The sequence below is a fragment of the Schistocerca nitens genome, chromosome 7 (assembly GCF_023898315.1).
Source record: "Schistocerca nitens isolate TAMUIC-IGC-003100 chromosome 7, iqSchNite1.1, whole genome shotgun sequence".
Lineage (NCBI taxonomy): Eukaryota > Metazoa > Arthropoda > Insecta > Orthoptera > Acrididae > Schistocerca > Schistocerca nitens.
Window position 1 is genome coordinate 212,578,944 of NC_064620.1, and position 23,215 is coordinate 212,602,158.

Here is a 23,215-nt window from a genome sequence, read left to right on the forward strand (position 1 = left end):
ACGAAATTATTCCGTTACTGAACTAGAAACATTATGTGTTGTATGGGGTTTTACGAGATTTGGGCACTTTCTTTATGGCAGACACACGACCGTTTACACAGATCACAGAGCTATTCAATTCTTACTTTCGGCTAAATTCACTCACGACAGGTTAAGCAGATGGAAACTTTATTTGCAGGAATTTAATTTTACGATTGTTCACATTCCCGGCACACAAAATGTTATAGCAGACGCACTTTCTCGTTCTCTCAGCAACAATCAGCAAGACGTCGCAACCAACTTCTGCAAAGCAAATTTCAGCGTTATGTACATTCAGCAAGTAGCATTTGAAAATTTTATTTCATCGTCATTACAGGATATAGCAAAAGAGCAAAGTAAAGACAATGTGTGGAAAGAAATTAAACACCTTTGGCAAGATAAGAATAATGTTACGGTTAGGAACCACTACACTGTACGCAATGACATTCTGTTTCGCCGCTCTCATCCTGACAGCAACAATTGGTTATTATGCATTCCTGACGAACTGATTAACAAATTAATCTGGTACACTCATTTAAGCTACGCACATTATGGAGCCAGAAAATGTTTTCTTATACTGAGACAGAACTGTTATTTTCGATCATGGAAAAACGTATACGACGAGTTTTAGCGTCATGTAAAATTTGCCAGAAAGCTAAGTCAGACACAACTTCACACATTCCTCCATTATATCCCATTGTACCTGTTAAATTAAGACATATGGCCGCAGTAGATATTTTTGGTCCAATTCCGAGAACTAATAGAGGTTTTTGCTACATCTTTGTCGCTGTTGAACTCACTTCAAAATTTGTTACCTTCACTCCGTTACGCAAAGCTACTGCTAAAACTGTTTCGAAAGCATTTGTAAAACATTTTCTATTTCATGTAGGGCATGTGATGAAAGTAATTTCTGACAATGGACCACAATTTCGTTCTGCTATATGGACACGCATGTTACGAGCTAGAAACATTTCTCCGATTTATATATCCAAGTACCACGCTTCTTCGAACCCTTGTGAACTATTAATGAAAGAAATTGGTAAACTGTGTAGAATATACTGCCACAAAAGACATGTTAATTGGGACACACACATAGACTCATTCCAAGATGTAATTAATTCCATTCCAAATGAATCCACTATGCTATCTCCGTCTGTAATACTGAAAAACGTTGAACCACCAAACAAAATTAAAGAATTAGTAACATTTCCTACATCTCGTCGATTACGACACCACGAAATAATTGACATTGCGCTGAACAATATCAAACGTGCCGCAGAGCGCCGGAGAAGACAACAAAAACAGGTTTGTAGACGCCGAGACTTTCACGTTGGACAGAAGATATTAGTACGTACACACTATTTATCCAGCAAATTAAAAGGTAAGTGCAGTAAATTTGAACTTCTATACGCAGGTCCATATCGGATTCGCAGCATTCCTCACCCCAATGTTGTACACGTCGAAACTTTGAGAACCAGAAAATCGAAAGGCAATCACCATATCTCCAATGTTAAACCGTTTATTGAATGAACATACTTTATGATTTATCACACTGTAATACATTTTCCAGATATTTATGTGAACAATTATTGATGATTATAATATTTTTTTCTTGGCAAGTGCCCGGCAAGGTAAGGTTAGCAGGTCGCTCTTCTTGTCGTTACACATCAGACCGTGCATATTTTCCAGATGAACTTACACTTTTTTATGACCACTTATGCAATTATAATTATATGACTAATTACTGATGAAGACTATCGTATTTTTTCTTGGCAAGTGCCCGGCAAGATAAGGTTAACAGGTCGCTTTTCTTGTCGTTACACATCAGACTGTGGACATTTTTCATTTTTTTTTGTGTATAATTGTTTTCCCGTTTTGTTTGTATACATTATGAAATAGCTAAGGTATAACACACACCAGTTGACTTTGACTTTTTTTCTGCCCTATGATATCTCAACATCGTGACTATTTTTCTTTTTTTTGCTGCTGCATTATGATATTCTCTGTACACTTTTTGCCTTTAAACACTGTCTATGCTTTTGACATATTACGTTTTCTGTCATGTTATGCTGTATGCTTAATTGTGTCACCATTAACCAGTCATTATCTAATGGGTATATGATTTAAATGCAAGACATTAATCTTTGTTCATCAGTTTCAGAAAGAAATGATGCGTAAAGGAAATAAATTAAACAGAAATGGAATTTTAACTACGGAATAAACGAAAGAAGATACAAAACCTTATGAGGACGGGTAAATGGATCAGAATTAACAAGCATTATCAAGAATATACTATACACATCGCAGAATAGCAGTCTCTACTAATTTTTTCTTTCAGAATACAAGGCGATTGATGCAAGCTGTCAGACAGAACTACACATTTTAGTTTTAAGTGATGAAATATGCTAGAGATAAGGAATAGTTGTGTGATGAATAATGAAGTGATTTTTGCAGATGATAATGAATGCTGATGAAGAATAATGATGAAGAATATGCTACTATGAATAATGAAGTTTTTTCTTTACAGGTGATGATAATAATGAAGTTATGATAATATGGATAATGAAGTTTTTTTCTTTACAGATGAGGATAATGTTGAAGTTATGTATTTATGCTATGTAGTTATTTAAGTATTTGTTGCAGTTTGCTTTGAATCAGGTCTTATATTGCATAGTAGGATGACTGAAGATTTTGGAAAGGACAGCTATGGAACACATTTTTATACACATTTCACTACCTGATAATTCGAAGTTCACTACTTTTCAGCATAGTCTGCGTTTCTTCTTTCAGCCCAATAATCCATTTTGTGTTTTTTTCCAGGAGAAGCTTTTCATGATACTTACTAAACTTGTTACTTATTATACCTGTTCTAATACTTGCAATTTTTTTACCCATTTGTGTATATCATTTACACATGTGATCACATATACTGCCTTGTCGCATAACCTTGCTACAGCTGACTCATGACGAATGACGTTACACATTTTTCATTTATAGGAACAACCTAGAAGCAATTTTTTCTCTTATTTCTTCTTGCTTTCCCTTATAATTACCCAAAGCAATGCATTGCTAGCACAAAAACAAAATGTATTACCAGTCTCATATAATGTCACTAGTTTATGACAATTCTGAATAATACTGATCAGCTCTGAATAGTATGTCACTTTAATAATGACTTCTTAATTATCTGAATAATAATACTTTGTAACCGGTTAATAACTGCCACTGTTTATTGTAATGAGACTACTTATAATGCCCATGATTATTAATGCTATGATTGTAATTGTGCAACTGGCTAAAAATTGCCACTGTTTATTGTAATGAGACTACTTATAATGCCCATGATTCTTAATGCTATGATTGTAATTGTGTAACTGGCTAAAAATTGCCACTGTCTATTGTAATGAGACTACTTATTATGCCCATGATTATTAATGCTGTGATTGTAATTGTGTAACTGAACAAAGATTGCCGCTGTTTATTGTAATATGACTACCCATGATGGCAATAATTTAATTTTATGAAGATTATTCTGTAATACTAAAATACTTGGTACAGAAATGTTCAATAACTAGAGTATGGATGCCGCAAACTACTTATGTAATCACTACTCAAGACTTGTGTGTTAGTTAATGTCCTTCACCTTCTGACCTAACTACCTGAAAATATTGTAACATCCATTTGTCTTGTCCATCCTCATTATCATGGAGCACTATATTTGGTTTTTGCACTAATTCTACGTTGGTGTGCCTCTTAATAGTGTGGTGTTGACACGACATGCTGTCCACCACCGTAAGTGATGAAGACGTTATTATGGTCCCACTGTTTGGTGTACCTGGTATACTGCCAAATGATAGCAAGGAATATTACTACGACGTTTCAGTGTCTTGGTACGCTGATAAATACTTCTGGGAACGGAACTGCAGATTGTATCACTTAGTGTTGTGATTCTGTGGAAAGATATGGACTTTCAGTGCAGCTGTGTGCAAACTAAAGTGCTACAACCATGATGCAATCCTTTCCTTTCCTATCCTAATAGTGAAAATCATTTTAACTAACATTATTTATGTTAATGGCCTATACATTTTTCTCGATTTGTTGAACTCCAGTGCGAGTACACTTGTGTCACTTGTCGACATGATTTTCTGCCATTGTTTATTTATTGTGAAAATACTAAAGACATTTTTCGATTTGTTCTGAAGTGCAGTATGTGTGCACTCTTGTCATCTATATTGTATATACTTTTTGTGATTTGATGATTTTTCTACCCTTGCGTTTATTTGTTATAAAACTGTTCAAAAGTTTTCAGTGCATGTGCACTTATGTGAATATGTTTTCTACTGAACTCCAGTGCCTGTGCACTCTTCTCAATTTTCAATATGATTTGTGTTCATTCTGCATACCTTTTATGATTTATGTCATTTGTTCCTCATTGTATATACATTTCGTCTTTTGCTGATATATTCTCCACTGCAGTGCATGTGCACTCATGTCCTTTATCAACATGATTTTGTTCAAAAAAAAATGCTACAGAATCTTACAGTGCGTGTGCACTTTGTTATCTGTCAAATAATTTGTATATACATTTTTCTGATTTACTAATATGTTTTCTACTTATATTTTGTCTTGTCTGAAGTGTTTTGTACTAGGTGCATGTGCACAACATTTAATTCATGTACTACATCTGAATTTTTTTTTGTAAAATGTAAAAGTTAATTAATTACAGAAAAATTTTGCCGCGATTGGCAAGTCCAAATGACTCACCATCGCTGCCAAATTTTTGCCCCCCCAGTGGAGGGTTATGAAACACGTATGTTGTGCGGCGGCGATGGCGAGGCATTGTAGAATCTCTGACCAGAGAGCATGTAGTTGGTGCAGTTGCGCTCCACTCGCTGTAGCGAGCAGTAGTCTGTTGGAAGTAGTAGCCGAATGAGGTAGCGAGCGGGAGTCTGTCAGTAGTGGTAGCGCAGAGCAGTCGGCGGGCGTCGGCACCGCAATGGTCGAGATTCAGGACAAGGTATATTATTAAGCAGCATCGCGCTCAGCTAGTAATGTAAATTAAATGTAATGAACTTTAAAGAATCGCCCCAATAATAATTTTGATTTAAAAGCAATTTTTTAACAAAGAATCATTCGATTTCCTTCCATTTCCTTTAAACAAAAAAATTCAATTAACTTCAAAAAATTTAGTTATTGGGATACATCTGCTGCAAGCTGTGGCGCAGAATAAGAGCAGAATTTTGACATGCAGTTATATTAAGGTAAGAAATTAATTCTGATTTTTGCACAGGGCCAAAGACCGACATTTCGGTTAAGCTGAGTTTTGATTGTCACTGTAGTTCCATTGTCATGGGATCATGCTTCATTATTTTATGCGAACTTATACTTGCGTCAGATTGCTAATTTTTGTTTAATTGTCATTGTCATTAATATTTTTGCGGGAAGGTTACACTTGGCTCCATTTCTAATAAATATTATTCTTTTTTAAATTTTCCGTGGGGAGGTTACACTTAGCTCTGGCTCCATTTCTATTAAGTATTGTCATTTCAAATTTTCCGTGGGGAGGTTACAACGGCACTGAATCCATGTGAGTGCAACAGCCACGTGCCACAAATGCGAAAACTTTGATTCGGTAGTGCACTGTTTTGTTTGTGAAACAGTGGTGGAGACAGATTTCTTTGCCTCCGATAAGCCATCACTGATATGATGAACGCATGCAGTCTGAAGGTTAGAGTGCTAATGTGGCCTGAGCACACATGATGCCTAATCACTAAACAAATTCGAGCTGTCTGGACAATTCCACACACAGCCACCTACATTACTGCGGAAAGAGACACAAAATTCTCAGAAAACTTATCCTCCATAATCTACCAGCACGGGATGACAGTCATATGAAAAAATTTAGCAAAACTACTGTAGCGCTATGGCGCTGCACGAGCGCCTGCTTGTGGCCATGCACAATCTGAGGACTGTCGAAGGGATTGCCTGCCACAAGGCGACTGAGACTTTCGTTACATTTTTAAAGTGCTCAATAAATGTGCTTTGGTGGCACCGAGGGTGTTGCTGAACAAGCCGTGTGTTATAGGGACTTTCGGCCATTTTCATTTATTTACGCATAAGCCTATGGAGCATGACCACTCCACAGGGATGTTGAATAAGACTAAGCACCCTTTGCTACTTTGGATCACGGTCAAATTTCTTAAAATGGTTTTGAACAGTCCCTACTGGTTCCACCCTTTACACCAGAGCAAATATTGTGGTCGCGCTTTTCTCCAAAGAGGTACAAACAATTTCCATGTCGTAGCAGGTCCATGGTGTCCTTAGAGAACGGAGAGTAGTGTGAATGATTGTCAAGTGCGTCGCCTTGTCACACATCGCACTGACGTTTAAAATTGCGAAATGTGTGGGAATCAACACACCAAGGGAAGGGATGATTTCATTGGCGCCCTTGAGGCCACCCCTTGAGGCCTTTTCGTTTTGGTCCTGAGCCGTGGTGTGTCTGAAGGTTTTTCCTCTGCCATCCATAACGAAACTGATCTCATTGCTGGGCGTCGTGGTTCTGACCTCGATCGCAGTGGCAAGAAAAGAAGGGATGAAATGTGGGTATGATAGGGTGTGACGGTTTCCCATCGTGTGACACGTTCACAGTGGCGTTGGGCAGAATTTTGATGGAATTTGCTGACAATGTGACATCGTGAATCCATCTTACACCTCATGTGTACTTCTAATCTCGTGTCTTTCTTTCGTGTATGTCGACATCTTGTTGTCAGAAGCGTTGCCGTCGCCTTGGATGACGTTGCAGGGCGCCTTGATTTTGCACCATTTAAGAGGAAAATCGTTGGCGCCAATGAGCCACATTTCAAACTTTTCCTTCGGAATGGGAGGCAGTTACGCTATTTCGAAAGTAACCCTTCAGTTTTGTTCATATTTTGTCAAAAGTTTTTGAATTATTCCTAGTAGTTCTACCCTTTACACCAGAGCAAATATAGTCGTCGCAGTGCATTCCAAAGGGTTCCGGCCAAATTAAGTGCTGTTCCCATGTGTAACTTATGGAATCTACATTGGACTGCAGCATTTTCATTTTAGATTAAAAATAATGTACATCTCACCCTCTTTGTACTGGCATGGTTTTATAACTTGTGAGGATATAATTAGTAACTGATCTGTTCCCTCTTAAGCACCACATAAATTTATGGATATTTTTATGTCAATATAACCGATTTGTTATCCCCAGATTATTGAAAATTATTAAGTCTCTAAGTTGTTCACTACATCGCTCTTATTAAGTCACAAAACTGGTTGGATATGCATAACGGATGTATTTTCTCTAACTGGAGTTGGTGCAGCACCGAATCAAAAGCTTTTATAAAGGCAAGACTCACAGAATCTGTGCTGTTTAAACATCATCAATAACATTTTTTCAAAGAAAATTTCTCACTGCCTTTATGAAAGATTTGTATTAAATCAGCGACCGGTTTCGCACCACTTATCGGTGCATCCTCAGGCAATTTGTACACAAAATAATATAATAAGAGCTCATATAAACTATTGGATCCCCCAATTCTGAGGTGTAAATTAAACTTTTAAATAGCCAGTTTTTTGAATGAAACAAGAAAGTACTCACATACGCTATTTATAACATAGTAACGCTGAATATTGCCCTGTAGCTACTCCCCACCATTCACGTCCAATATACCGTCATCTGGTGAAAGCGGTACTTAAAATTTGAAAACTTTTCTTAAAAAATTTTAAATGATGGGAGCGGCAATGACCTACAAAATAAAAATAAAACACTATGCTAATAAAACTCTCCTAAACACGAACATCAACATTAGCTAAGGGGAGTTTTATCAGCATCGTATTTTATTTTTATTTTGTAGGTAATTTCCGCTCCCAACATATAAAATTTTTTAAAAAAATATTTATAGATTTTAGCTACCGCTTTCACCAGATGACGGTATATTGGATGTGAATGGTGGGGAGTGGCTACAGAGCAATGTTCAAAGTTACTATGTTATAAATAGTGTATGTGAGTACTTTCTTGTTTCATTCAAAAAAACTGGCTATTTAAAAGTTTAATTTACATCAGAGATTTGGGGGATCACATAGTATATATAAACCCTCATTATATTATTTTTTGTACAGATGGTCTGAGGATGCACCGATAAGTGATGCGAAACCGGTCACAGATTTAATAAAAATCATTCTACAGCCAGTGCGGAATTCTCTTTGAAAAAATGTCGAAGTTTGGCTGCGGATGCCCACCCTACAAAACAACATGTTACCATCAATAACTCTTCATGTGCGACGTGCAATTATGGTGAGCTAAAATCTGGTTCGTGGGTATTGCCCAGTTATTTCTTGTAGTGGCTGTGGAGATTGTTTTGTTACAGATAATTAATTCTGAGTTAAGTGGTGTATCTGTCAATAACTTAACTACACGTGCTGATCTGCATGTTTTTAGTAGATCGTACTTAGTACAGCAGTCCGATATTCAAGCCTATCTGCAGTATGATGGCCACTATAAGTTTTTGTTTGAGGTCTGAAAGGAATTTTTCGTTCCTTCGTCACTGTCTGTTCGAGTTGCTAAACGTAACTAAATCAATCACAAAAATACATAAATAAGGAAACAAAAGGGCATATACGCTATCGCTGGCCGTGGTGGCCGAGCGGTTCTAGGCGCTACGGTCGCAGGTTCGAATCCTGCCTCGGGCATGGATGTGTGTGATGTCCTTTGGTTAGTTAGGTTTAAGTAGTTCTAAGTTCTAGGGGACTGATGACCTCAGAAGTTAAGTCCCATAGTGCTCAGAGCCATTTGAACCATTTTTGAACCATTTACGCTATGTAAAGTATTGCGTTGCCTAAATTCATCGATAAGAATCGTTGGTGCGCTGCGTTCACACGACTAACTGCTCCTATTCTTGAATTATGTCAACTTTAGTTAAGTTTCTAGCAGTAAGTGATGTAAAATCGTGCGTTATTAGCAATTTACTCTCCAATCCAAGGGTACACATTGTTTCGTGTAACTGTCCTCATACACTCTTCATGTAACTGATGAGTTTTTCTGATGCATTTTCCTTCTAGCTTCTCCTCCAGTAAATCTTTTTCAACGATGTGTTTATTGTAACACTATGATTGAACTTAGAAGAGCTGCATGCTAAGAGCTAGATTTTTATTTGAGATTACCTTATCGCCGGATACAAAGGATTAAGGTCCCGAATATAGACGTCTGAGCGTGCTTCGCAGACCGACAGCCTGGAAATAAAGGTTGCTCCCTTAGACGGAAACTTTTTATGTGGGTCGTGAAGGCGGAGACCCTTCCTCCGGAGCATATTTATACCGTAAGCCAATCTTGACGACCGCCGTGCGAGCGGGAGTTTCGCTGAGAGGTGCGGTCTTCGGCAGCGTCCGGAACTTTTCGGAGAGGTTGCAGTCGTAAGAGTCGAACTGGAATCCTCGTGAACAATATGGCTTCCGAAACTCGAAACTCGCCCTGGCTCCACTCGCTGTTTGTTTTATCCTCCCGGCATTCGCTCCCAGTGCAGTAAAATAATAGTAAACAAAGCTTTTTGTGAGATATAAAACGGGCTTATGCATTGCCCCTTCGTAAGTGCAAGAAGCGTGAGGATCTTTCCTCTCAGCTCACAAACCATTTTGTGGCTGCAATAAAACGGAGGCAGTTGAAGAACGTGGTATGACTTACTGAGACGTTGTCGTGTCCCCAGAAAATTATTCTGAGAGAATTTATACTATCCATGGTTATTGCAGTGGTCACACAACTGAAAGATGTAAAGGCAATATATTAAATCTGTTACATAATTTTTTTCTCACACAATATCGAGCATGAGCAAACCGGGAGAAATTCCATCTGTAATTTGCAAGTTTAGTTGCTAATAAAGCACGATTTAAGAAGAGATTTTACTTGCGAGAATCTCCTACTCCACAGATAAATTTCTCAGCAGTGCTAATGAAGGTATGTATTATTAACTGTGGTACATGACATAAGGTGAATCCAATATAATACCTGACCCTAGCCGAACTTATCTATATTATAAACTTGTGTATATATACCTCTTGTTGTTCGTGTTAAGATTATTAATTCAAACATAAATGAAAATATTTGCTCGTAAAGGTTTCTATCTTTCGCACATCCTCGACCACCAAAACACTGTCAGGAGACATAACATTAACACATCAGTTCTTTTGGAAATATATCTTATGCAGTTTCATTTCTTGACATTTCCTGTTTGAAAATCTTCTCACTATGGGTCTATGGAATGAACAGTAATCAATCAATCTCATTATTCAGAGACCCAAAGCTTTGCTAACTTTCGGCTCTTGGCACAATCATAAAACTCAGCTTCCCAATAACATCTGCTATATCACTATGCTTTTGCTTTCTTTATAGTCAGCTATCAATCTTTAATACCGCTCCAGCCGCTCTTACTGTGTCACTCACGTCGTTCTCTCACTTCAACTACCTAAATTGTACTTACTGTAGACATCCTTCCTTGTCTATTTTGCTTTGCACTGGGTTCTTCATCTCATACTACACCTGTTCATGTAACAGGGTGCCTCTGCAGTACTGAGTTTCAGATACCTCCAGCTTCTCTTGAGGATTCACGCACAAAGTGTTACACTTTTTGCTACAGACATACATTTTCAGAAATATTTTTCTCAAATCTGGATAGGGTATCCGACATCCGCAAAGATTCATTTCTAGAAGAAAACGTTTCTCTTCGCCACTGGCTTTTTCTAAAATCGCCGCACTGTTTTGTGAGATCTGGTTTTATGAAACAACAGGTGTGAGGCTGTGAGAAACGCCAATTACCGGAGCTTGCTCACAGGTGACGTCATCACCGGCTCGCTGACAGCTGCCATTATCGCAATGGCGTTGCAGGAAGCCGGCATGCGAGAAACCTAACCAGCATCGTGGCAGCCACCGATAAGCGACACCACTGTCGGAAGCAGAAAAACTGTCACCAAGGCGATGTTAATGTACACTCATCCGATCACGACTATATGCCCCTTTTATCCCTGCAGTTCAGCCACAGTGCGACCATATCATCCAGCCGGTAACCATATGAGCTGCAGCCATTATTAGGTGGGCAACCATCATTCATAAGTTGAGATCCAAGGTTCATTTCTCAACTTCTGTCACCATCTCACCCTGACCAGCTGTGCAATGCCTGTAGATAGAATCTCAGAACATCCTAAGGTAGTATGGCCATATCAACCAGGCGCAGTCAAGTTAGCGGCAGCTGATGTCTGACCCAACAAACTACAAAACACTGCCAACATAGCGCTGTTGCCCTGGCCTGGTACTTCAGCGTAGCTCTGCAATGCCCAGGCACCACTTCACTCGATCTTGTCTAGCGGGTGACGTCAGAGTGCTCGAAGGATGTGAGCATCTGTATATCTGGAAATGTGCTGAATGGCGTATTGTTAATAAAAGATTTTGATACGGCTGCTGCTGCCTTTCTGACTGGTTACCGAATTCCATGACTGCCACTGAAAACAAAATACTTCGGTGGGGAACAGTCAAGCCAATCAGACTGGCAGAAGATCAGCATGCGATCCCACGGGAAGCCAACGCAAAAAACAAAGAGTCTACATAAAGTACCTGAATAGTTCTAACACTGTGTTTTGCAGGGCATTTTAAAACTTCTTGGATAGCTAGTATTCTTTTTAAGTGTGAAGTGAGGTACAGTATCTAGAACAGAAACTCAACTTAGTAAGCCTGAGCATTACCTTTCTAGAAACTGACTTTTCAGGGAATGGGTAACCATTTCGTACAGCTCAACGAATTGTTTCCATTGTATTCATGAGCAGTTGGTGTTCATGATGATAGTGCCGACGAGAATTGTGACGCTGTAACCTCACACATATATATGGTATATAGAGTTACTATTTAGATAGCAAAGTATAAGAAACGGAAGGTTGTCCATTCGCACGAACGTAAAGAAGTAACATCTCATTGTAGTGAGAAAAATACAGTACAGTATTAGGAAAGGAAGCATTGAAAGTTGTGAAATTGCGTCTAGTCCATCCCAGATCAGATTCGAGGATATTTAAGTCCAATTCCCGTATTAAAACAAATCTTGAGTCATACAAGACGAGTCAGGGCAATGTTGTTCCTTTTTAGCTGAATTCCTAACGTTACTCATAGTTGTGTTCGGACACTGTACTCAACGAAAACACCGCCACAGTGAGAACGACAAGTTGGGTGTAGGACTTGAATTGCCCTCTCTGTTTATTGGTTGGATAGCCACTGAATTGCTGTTTATTTATTTAATGGGATGATAATAATTATTAAAAGGTGGCAATTTTATTTAAGCACTGTTTTTAGTCTTTCGATTGTTGCGAGTCAGCGATAGTGCAATGCTACTCGCTTTGGAGAATACACATTTTATAAGAATTATTTGGTCCAGGAAACACTTTTGCGATCACGGTTGCGATTTAGACGGTATTCGCGTAATTGTACTAATTAAAAGTTATCGTTTCCGAAAGACGCAGGTTCGATTAAAGCTGTGTGCACTTTTGCGCGTATAATGAAAATATTCATAACACGCCGCGTAACAAAAAGAAACACGCGAATAACAACCGTGATCAAACGAAGAAAATATATGATAACATAAATGTTCTTCGCTGTTATTCAGGACAGGCTCAGATTAGACCTTGCAATTTTTAGTTATAGGAAATCACAAGACGTTACACATTAGAGATATTTGTTTTCAATAACTTGTATTTACCTTCTCTCTCTCTTCTTTTTACAGCCTTTATACCTTCACGTCGATTAAGGAACTTTTCCTTCTCTACCGACCAGTACGAGAACAAAATTCAGACTCAACAAAATGTCTTACATCGAATTATTACATGCTTGACCCTTAACAATCATATGTAGTTTCGTAGTACAAACAATGCTAATTTATTCCGTGCACTAGAAAGTCTTTGATACACAGAGCACAAAAATGAAAATAATAAAATTATAAATACATTTTTAATATCATGAATACTTCTTTAAATCATGAAAATAAGGTTTGACATCGTCGTAATATTAATTTTCATCGTTGTAGCACTACATTGCCCCCTTTGGATGTACAGTCACACTTGTTTGACTGGACATCCAAGCAGGCTTATTTTCCTTGTCTGCTCTGTTTAAAGTTCACTGTGTTCTTTCACTTGGAAGCATATGCTTTGTTTACTTTTAAGTCTCAGGGATTTTGAGTTACGCTCCCCCATTCGGGCAAAGGCCAATGGGAAAAACCCCGGAAAAAAACCACGGCGGAGCGAGCACATCTTCCATACCCTCTTTTTTAATTTTCAACATTTGAATATTAACTTCGTATGACATTTAGTAATGGTACAAATTCGTGATAGTGCTGCTGGTGACGACGGCTGGCGACTTGGTGTACTGCAACACCGATGTCTCGCCCCATCAGGTAAGTCTGCGATAGACTGCGATGACGTGGCAGGGTGCGGCAAGGGATGACGGATGATGTCGCTGCAGTATGCTGCCCTCACCGACACGTGTGCTCAGCATCCCAGCATACAGTCACATGAAATTCAAACAGAAGTTGTAGTTCCTTACATTAACATCTAAATTACATCATATTTCACGCACTCTTTCACTCAACAAGAAGAATTTTTTTTATTTTTTATTTTATTTTATTTTGTTTATTTATTTTATTTTTTTTTTTTTTTTGGTGAGGTGTTCGACTGTTTGTGAGTTTCTTTATCATGATGCAAGTCCATTCGTCCTTCCGACGTAACTGACTATCTGCAATTAAAGGTTCATGTAATTACGTTCCAACATTGATACAGTTCTGCAACGGGTTTAATGATATAGTCAGTAGCAGTTCCCAACACTGTTACGACTCACCACTGTTGCTGACTGATCGATAAAATCACTTGCTCTTGAGTTTTAGTTTGCCTGGAATGTTACGTCCACGCATGTGATCCCAATAACTCTCTGAATACTTGGAATTACTAAACACTCGTAGCACAAAATTTGAAAACGAAATCATGATAACACAACGCACTCATTGAGCATCCACTTTTGTGTTAAATTCCACTCTTTCGCCAGTGAAATAAAGTTCGTACGCGCAGAGGAAAATTTTCACAGGAAGTCTTTGTTCATAGGTCATCTGTGACATGTTCACTCCACCACGTAGTCACTTGATCACAGTTATCAAGTCTGACAAGGTAAAGTCCTTGTTCTACCCATAAGAATGTCTTTACACAGTCTAGTTACATAATGATAAATAACTGAATGATTTTACATATCAAATGAAGTACATAATTGTAGTCAGTTACAATATAAAAGCAAATTCTAAGGCATATATTTTCTCGAAAAGGTGCTCCTGGACTTACAAAGAATTGTGCAGTGATAAACACAAGTCTGTATATGTTTGTCTGTGTAATGATTTGTTCAGTCATGGACAACATCTTGTTCGACCTGGTTTATAGCTCATGCAAGTCCGAGCACTAACTTACGGTGGAAAATTTGCTAAACCTATACTTAACTCGCGTAAACTTTACATGTTGTAAGTGTATCCTGTACACAGTCTGAAAGAAAAAAAAGAACATAACCTGCACACCCTAGTGTGTTCAAAATAGTTAACAATCAACAAAATGAAACGTTTATTTTCTAAAGTCACTATATCCTACAGTTGTGTGAAATATGCAGTTATGTTCACTGTTCGTAGTTTCACACGCCTAAGTTCCTGAAAGTTTACTAAACCTCAAGAAGTTTGTGTTATGTTTGATTAAGTGTCTTAGGGTGGAAACATCTTGAAGCTATTCTTCTTCTCCTTGCTACAGCTCGGCGTCCTTTTCTCCGTCGAACTGGAGCTAAAATTTTCTTACAACTAATTGGTATTCTGAGAGTCTCTTCCTCAAAGCAGTACTGATGCTTCCAATGTTGTATGTTCCTATTCTCCCACACGCCACGTCGCAGTGTGTCCATGAAATACTCATACAGTAGTCCATTAATTAATAATTGTCACTTAGCCTACTCGCACAGTACTTGAGTCTTTGATGTTTGACTTCACCTCATTACGACACGCGTAAAAGGTCATCTACAGTATTTAAGATACATATCTTTTCAAGTCTTTGTGATTGTATAGTCCTATCTGTCTATTTGAGTTGGGATGGACCAACAAATAACTAGTTTTATGTGGTATACCTAAGATCACAAATGGTCCTTAATATAACTGAAACCACTTCTCTATTTTTCTCTTTAATAATGACGACTCCGGATAATTCCTTACTAACACCATATCTCCCACGTTAAATTGTTAAGTATTCTGTAGTCTCCGGTTGTGTGATTCTTGCCGTTTCTGAGCATTCTCGTATAGTGTGACCAATGCTTGTCTACTTTGTCCTCCCAGTCTTCCGGTTCGTTATTTAGTTTTCGAAGTGGGTTGACCCAAATTGTTCTCTTTTGTTTTTAATGTGAGTTCTGCTGGAGTAAAACCTGTCGATAAATGTGGTATGTAGTTTACAACACTTTCAAACGGCTCTATGTATTCTGCCCACTTAGTTTGTTTAGCTGAGCAGTATGTTCTCACAAAGCGATTTAACTCGCGGAGCACACGTGCTGTGGGATTACCTTGGGGGTGGAACTTCGAAATGAAAATTCGTTTTATATTATGTTTCTCTAAGAATTTCTTCCAGGTAATACTCGTAAATTTGAGGCATTGTCAGAGAGTAATGTTTCTGGCGTTCCGAAATGAGGTACGTAATCATTTTCCAATCGGTTTATTATCGTTCTCGTGGCTGTTGTTTTTGTAGCAAATAGCTTTACAAACTTAGTAAAATTATCTAGCACTGCTAAAAGGTATTTGACCCCTCCTCTGGCAGTTGGCAGAGGTCCAGCGATGTCAATACTTAAAAGTTGGCGCGAAGCAGTTGGAACAATTGACTGCATTAATGTCTACGTAATAAAGCACACGGCTTTACACGCTGGCAAATGTCACATGCTCGCGTCATCCGTAGGATCTTTCTGTACATGTTATTAAAATGACAATACATTCTTAGTTTCGCTAGGCACTTCCTTGAACCGAAATGACCCCAAACATTATGTGTATATTATTAACTTTTGCTCACATTGCTGCGGAATACATACAAGCCAGTTTCGTGAATCCTCACGTCTTCTAAAGAATAACACATCCTGATGTAACATGTAATATTTATGCAATTTCGAAGTAGGATCCGTCCTCAGTTGATCCTTGATCTCGTGCCAAATATTATCTATATCCTGTTTTTGTGCCATATTTTTACACATGTCTAGAAAATATTTACTATTAACATTGTCCGCCATAAGTAACACTTTAAATTCCGATGCCTGCTCTGTGAGTTCACTAAATTGAGGTAAACCTTGGGGTAGCCTAGACAAAGCATCTGCCACAATATTATTACTTCCTTTGATGTAAATAATCTGGAAATTATACTCCTGCAACGCTAATGTCCATCTTGCCAAACGTACATGGAGAAGTTTACAGGTCAGCAGGAAACTCAAAGCCTGATGATCACAGTATACCCGAACGTATCTACCATAAACATAATAATGAAATTAGCGAAACGCCCATACCACTGCCAATTCTTCAAGCTCTGTAGTGGAATATGCGCGTTCGCATTCCGATAATACACGACTTGCGAAAGATATTATTTTTATTTGCTCGTGTCCGTCTACTGTTTCTGTTTGAAATAAACACGCACCTAACCCAGTACATGAAGCATCTGAGGTTATGCAAAACTCCTTACTGAGATCTGGATGGTGCAAGATTTCAGCATTTAACAATCAATGCTTGATCGCGTCGAAATCATGTGCACACTGGTCAGTCCACACCACGGCGCAATCTTTTTCAGAAGCCCCAATAGATGTTCCCTGTTAAGCCATTGATTAGGCACGAACTTTCGGAAAAAGGATACAAGACCCATATATGCCTTTAATTGTCTTTTGTTGGCCGGATGGGACAACTTCTGATAGCCTCGAGTTTCGTACTATCCGGGGAGATTCCTTCTGATGATACTATATGTCCTAGAAACTTTATCTCCGTCTTTCCCAACTTGGACTTCTTAAGGTTAACCGTAACACCTGCAAGTTCAAATTTGTGTAACACCAAGTTAATTAGTTTGATATGCTCGTCCCACATTGCTGAAGCAATCAATGAATCGTCCACATAGACAGTAACGCTCTAACAAATCCAGGCCTAGGACAGCGTCAAGCGCATTAATAAAGACTCCGGCACTTACATTCAATCCGAATGGCAACACTCTGAATTGATAGCTTCTTCCTCTACAAATAAATGCGGTATATTTCCTAGATCTTGGCGTTAAGACCACCTGCCAGTATGACGCGCGGAGGTCGAGGCTTGATAGATACTTTATCCCATGGAACTTCTGTAATAGTTCTTCTAGATTCTCAGGCCGCGTCCTGACAGGCATAATAATTTGATTAATCCGGCGAGCGTCGAGAACCAACCTTACGCTTCCATCGGATTTCATCACCGGTAAAAGTGGGTTACTATTTGGTGATAACGAGGTCTCAATAATTCCCCATTCCAGCATTCGTCTAATTTCTTTTGTTACTGCTTCCCTTTTCGCGCTGGGTATTGAGTACGTTTGATGACAGTAAATTTCATGGGGAAACACTTGCATGTCGTACATGTAACCTTTAATTAGTCCAGGTTTTTTCAAAAATACTTTACGATAATTAGTAAGTGTGTCTAATAATTGCTTTTGTTGCAAACTGTCAAGACCAGAGGATTGTTGTACTTTTTCTATTATTTCAGAGAGGTGGATATTGTCCTCGCCCTTCACATCTTCCATGACCGGGAATATACTGCAATTGAAACTATCTTGAAGCCGCCATAAATGTGCGCGAATCAGTTCTATCTTTAAAATTTGACAATATTTGCCATGCAATTCTTTGGTCTTTACCAAGTCTAACCTGACTCTCGTGTCACCGAAACACATGCTGCATTCACCCTTTGCGAGATCGATTATAGTTTCCGTCTCTCGCAAAATATCTAATCCGATGAGACAGTTCACGGCTAAATTCTTTACAATAAGGAAGGTGCACTCTTTGGCTCCCATTCCAAAATTAACACAAATCCGTGTCTGTTCCCGAACTAGTTGGGCTTTCTGACTAATGGCTCCTGTAACTTGACAATTAGTGACTGGAAAAACCGAAATCTTTCTAATCTTCTTTAAGTGAAGAAAGAACGATTCATTCAGCACAGAAACAGATGCTCCAGTATCTAAAATCATCGTAGTTTGAATACCATAAATATCACAAACTATAGCTGCTTGTACAACTTTCCTTTCAAACAAATTACACTTCTTCCGAAAATCTTGACATAATTCCTCTCGTATATCGACTCCGTCATTATATCTTAACATCTGCATAGTTGAACTACGTTGCTGAGCAACATCAACAGAATTATTCCTACACACTGCATCTTTTGCGTCGTTCGACCCGATCGCTGCTGATTCTATGCGACACACATTCTCATTGTTACTACAACTGGTTGTCTGCACGCTTGGTTGCCCGTTGTTACTAACATCATTCATGCAAGTGCCCCCTAGACACCCTGCGACTGACACACGTGAGCAGAATGTCGTCGCATCTAGTTTGACTGACTGGTACTGGTTGATGGTTGCGGTTCACTTACCCGAATGGTCTTGATATTTTGATTCGGTGGTTGCCATGGCTGCGCCTTCATATGCTGCTACGTGTTATTTGACATATTTGTATTGTACGGGAGTTGTACATGATTGTTGTTGTGATATTGCGGTGGCCTAGGCTGCTGCCATTGCTGTTGTGCATAATTCTGTGTTGACCAGTTATGTGGTGGTTGCATGTTTTGCTGATTATTTGAAAAATTACCGTTATTGTAATTGGCGTTAGCTCTAAAATCTCGTTTCCGTTTCTTTGAAAAGTTTCCGTTATTGTTTTGTCCACTATTGTTCTGTGGATGATAATTGTGATTCGGTGCATTAACGTACTGTCCATTTGCGTTCATATTGTGGTTCTGCCATCCTGAATAATTCGGACTATTCCAATGATTTTGATTCCCATAGTAGGTGTTTCTATTACTATTGTTCTTGTGGTTTCGCCCGTTGCCATTACCATTACCATTATTCGACGAATTATTCCCATAATGGTGTCTGACCTCTTCGATAACCAAATCTAAAGAGGCCAGTACAGATAGAAAATGTTCCACGTTGTCTTCAGGAATGCGAAACAGTTTCTCCTTTAGATCACGCAGTAACGTCTCCTTTAATATCTTTAAAACATCACACTCAGGAATTGGTGTGGATAAATATTTCACTTTGTCCAGATACTTTTCGAAATATTTCCGCAAAGTACCGCCTTTTCTATTAAATGGCTCAGGACTATAAACTTCTTTTCTCAATCGTTCTTGTACCCCACGCGACCAATAGTTGTTTAGAAAAGCTTGTTCAAATTCATCGAAGGAGCTGCATTGTTCAGCTTTCTGTGTCGCGAACAACGCTGGCTCACCTTGAATATGGGTAATAGTAAAGACAATTTTCTCCCTTTCGTTCCAACTTTTTCGCATTATTCCGCGGATCCCTTTGATAAACACAATTGGATGGGGTCCGTTCTTATCATTGGTAAACTTCTGAAACTGTGAATTCTTCACTAAAGCATCCTGAGTCACCAATGATTGTGTATGGTCTTGATAAACGGATGTTACTCCACGTGTTGGATTGAAATTATTGCCCGTCTGCCCCCTACTTTCAGTTAAAGGCGTTTCATAATGATCAGGGTGTGTTTCTGTGATACTAACACACTCTGGTAAACTGTTATGAGATGTTGGCATACGTGTTTCATTAAGCACTTTCTGCACGTTTTGTAATTCAGTCTAGAGTTCATGAATCTTTGTGTTGTTTTCATGTATCAGTTGTGTTCCTGCTCGTTGTAACATCACAGGTAGTTCCTTCTGTATAACAGTACTAATTTGTTTGTCTTTGTCATTTAGCCATGTGTTGAATGTGGTCACAACGCGTTCTTCTTGTTCTTTGCATTTTTGATCTATTACGTTTTGAATATCAACCGTAATGTTTTCTATACGTGTACTTATGTTGCGTATTTCTGCATCCACAGAAGTGTGTGTTTGGTGTAATTTGTCCACATCCTAGGTTACTTGCTTTACATTCTGTGGTAAGTCATGGTATGTTTGTTGCATACTTGAAATATTGTTCTGTATAGCAGACAACTGTGCATCTGTTTGCTGTCGCAGCTGGCGATCGTGTTCTTTTAACCGGTTTTCAAACTTTTGATCTATCTCTTTTGAGAACTGTGAAAAGCTTAACTGCGTACGCTCGTCTAATTGACTGATGCGTTCATCCTAGGTCCTAATCCGTTCATCTACTCTGCTAATACGTTTATCTAAATTATTATTAATCTCAGTTGCAAGCTGTTTAGCAGTTTCTTGTTCCCGCTGAATCTGTGATTGTATTTTAAACATTTGTTCCATTTTCATCATTAAGAGAGAAAATGGATCCATTACTGTTTGTGTTGGCTCTACCGGTGGTAAACCGAATGTAACTGGTGTTTCTTGTAGTTCTGCTTCAGTATGCACTTGAACTACCGTCTGTATTCTGCCTGAGTGTTCTACAGCAGATGGATCACTGACTTTAATATTAGTGTCCTGTTCTATATCCTCTGTCTGATCTCAAAAAATATTATCAATTTCTACATCACTAGTTAATCCTTCCTCCTCTGAATGTTCTACCGTTACTTCCTGCTGTGTAGCTTTTCTTACACGTCGCACTGTTTTCACCATGTTTGCAAATGTTTGGGTGCAAGTCTAATCGGGAAAACGTCACACGCAACACAACAATTATTTCGTCACACAAAACATAAAATAATTACTACACTGCACCAGATTGGAATCATTACCATAAATGTTCACTTTCGTTTGATTAAAATTCAGTTCTAATCTCGTTCAATTAACCTCTACTGAAAACACTTGATGCTGTATTTTAATGATCCTTCTCGCAGTTATTTAAATATAATTGACTCTTATACATTCCTAAGAGGACACGCTCATTTAACGTAAAATTTTGCTTCGTTCTCCTGCCGCTGGGATGGAATGTTACAGCAAAACTATCGTGCTTAGGGTCGTCGTAGATTTCTGCTCATTACAGCATGAAACAAACAGAAAAAATCCACATTAGCACACACATAAAACCTGGTCCCGCCAATAGGTTACCACTGAATTGCCCTCTGATTATTGATTGGATAGCCACTGAATTGCTATTTATTTATTTAATGGGATAATAATAATTATTAAAAGGTGCCAATTTTATTTAGGCACTGTTTTTACTCTTTCGATTGTTGCGAGTCAGCGATAGTGCAATGCTACTCGCTTTGAAGAATACAGATTTTATAAGAATTATTTGGTCCAGGAAACACTTTTGCGATCACGGTTGCGATTTAGACGGTATTCGCGTAATTGTACTGATTAAAAGTTATCGTTTCCGAAAGACGCAGGTTCGATTAAAGCTGTGTGCACTTTTGCGCGTATAATGAAAATATTCATAACACGCCGCGTAACAAAAAGAAACATGCGAATCACAACCGTGATCAAACGAAGAAAATATATGATAACATAAATGTTCTTCGCTGTTACTCAGGACAGGCTCAGACTAGACCTTGCAATTTTTAGTTATAGGAAATCACAAGACGTTACACTTTAGAGATATTTGTTTTCAATAACTTGTATTTACCTTCTCTCTCTCTCCTTTTTACAGCCTTTATACCTTCACATCGATTAAGGAACTTTTCCTTCTCTACCGACCAGTACGAGAACAAAATTCAGACTCAACAAAATGTCTTACATCGAATTATTATATGCTTAACCCTTAACAATCATATGTAGTTTCGTAGTACAAACAATGCTAATTTATTCCGTGCACTAGAAACTCTTTGATAAACTGAGCACAAAAATGAAAATAATAAAATTATAATTACATTTTTAATATCATGAATACTTCTTTAAATCATGAAAATTAGGTTTGACATCGTCGTAATATTAATATTCATCGTTGTAGCACTACAGACTGTGAAGGATCTTGAAATGTGACTCAAGACTGAGATTAACTGTTATTTATTTGCTCTAATAACTTACATAAATAACAGTGAAATTAACTGAGAATGAAGCTCTATAAGTCTCAAATCAAATTACAAAATGCCTCTCAACCTGTGGGGTATACAAAAATGCATGGAAGACTATGGAGAAAGCACATCAAGGCTGACCCTCTGGGAAGGTCTCAAAATCAAAGTCAACGATACAACATGACGCCAATAATTATAAACAGCTTAAGGAGCAAAAATTGAATGGTACAGTAAACAAGTAACGAGTTGCCCAGACTGCAAAACGTGCAAACAGCACTTTGAGAAAATTACATTCCTCCGAATGAGGTACCATGCGCCAATCAGCACCAGACAAGGCAGTCCAGGGGAAATGCGCTGGATCCCCGTCCACAGCCCTGTGCCAGTGTGACGGAGAAGAATATCGGTTATCTTCCGAAATAAATTGGGAAACGCTACAGGATCTTCCCACTCTCGGCATAGAAAACGTACATTAGAAAACATGAGGTTGGTACCAGCCTAGAGTAGTGTTTTCTCGAATGTTAGGATCCTTCACACCAAATGTGTTTGTGAGCAACTACGTTCGAGTGGATAACCGAATTTTGGAACGAAAGCGACCATTGTTCTCATGCTGGTCACAGTGTGTCGGCTTTTGATAAAAGAGCAGGAAAGGCATAAATTGCAAAGCCAGTTATTCTCTAGGAATACCTGTGGCGGCAAGGCACCTCCTACCTACAGTAGGCCATGGCTCAGGCTTCGTCCACACTAGCATGAAGCAGGCAGCTGGCTCACTTCAACAAAAACTGTCCATCTCCATGGGTAGGCACGACTTTCCTAATAAGATTCACAGACCGTCTTCTGCCAACAACAGGACCCTGAAACCACAATGGTAGAGCACTGTCGTATAACAGAAAACGCTAAGCATTTCTCCCAAGCACACAAGTCCAGTACTCACCCCAGATAATGAATCAGTATCACATAATGATATTTGACAGCAATGCTGCAACATGTATAAACTTAATTGATCAGAATGAGACTAATGGCAAACAGCTGTAATCTATCCTTCGT